The 925-nt window shown below is 38.4% G+C and overlaps 1 non-coding gene across 1 annotated transcript; it reads left to right on the top strand.

The window, feature by feature from the left end:
• Positions 1-214: 214 nt before the first annotated feature.
• On the top strand, positions 215-355 carry LOC120367820 (U4 spliceosomal RNA). The gene has a single exon (XR_005582098.1). It is a non-coding gene; the product is annotated as a U4 spliceosomal RNA (small nuclear RNA).
• Positions 356-925: the final 570 nt, after the last annotated feature.

Below are 925 nucleotides of genomic sequence, written 5' to 3'. Positions count from 1 at the left end.
AACCATTCTAGCTGATCATGCAGGATGTCTTTATGGCCAATGAAAGCTCGTGTAGCGTTGCTGCATTATATGGCAGAGGAGCACTTTGATCTCGTAATTGCATTGTCATCTCTTTGCTCTACACATATGAAATGCACCAGCTAGCCTGCTATCTTCAGAATGTGCAAATAAGAAGATGGCAAGTGTAAGCAGACCGATGTTGAGATCTTCTAGAAGCTTTGTGCAGTGGTAGTATCGTAGCTAATGGGGTTTATCCGAGGTGCGATTATTGCTAATTGAAAACTTTTCCCAATACCCCGCCATGATGACTTGAAATATAGTCGGTATTGGCAATTTTTGACAGTCTCTATGGAGACTGAATTACAAAAAACAAACAAAAAAAAGATCTTCTAGAAACTCTTTGGTTCTCTATTCTTTTGCAGCAGAGGCAGGCAGGCCTTAGCATTTCTTTCAGGGAGGAAGAAAGATGCCTGGTGAGATGCAAAGCTCTTCTCTTGCAAATACCCTCTGGGCACTTAGAAGAGTTCTGTTCTTTTCTTTTTTCTTAAAGCTTTCTCACTTGCCTTGGTGGGTGAAAAACAGCCCTTTACTCTCTTCTACAAAAATAGTAAAAGAAATGCCACAATGTGTTGTTGTTGTTGTTGTTTTTTTTTTTTTTTTTTTTTTTTGCTTTAAGAAATTTTTCCTGTGATCAATTTCTTTAGCATTTCAAATGTTTCTCGTAAAGAAGGGTAAGACTGGGGTGGATTTATGCAGAAAATTTTTTTTTTTTTTTTTTTTTTTTGGTCTTAGTTCAGGCTGTTATAGCAGAAGACTGAATGGCTAATAAATAACAGAAATTTATTCTCCACAGTTCTGGAGGCTGGAAAGTTCAAGATAAGGGTGCCAGCATGGCCGGGTTCTGGTGAAAGTCCTCTTCCAGGTT

This window comes from Saimiri boliviensis, chromosome 3 (assembly GCF_048565385.1).
Source record: "Saimiri boliviensis isolate mSaiBol1 chromosome 3, mSaiBol1.pri, whole genome shotgun sequence".
Lineage (NCBI taxonomy): Eukaryota > Metazoa > Chordata > Mammalia > Primates > Cebidae > Saimiri > Saimiri boliviensis.
This window is presented reverse-complemented; position numbering and strand designations above follow the sequence as displayed.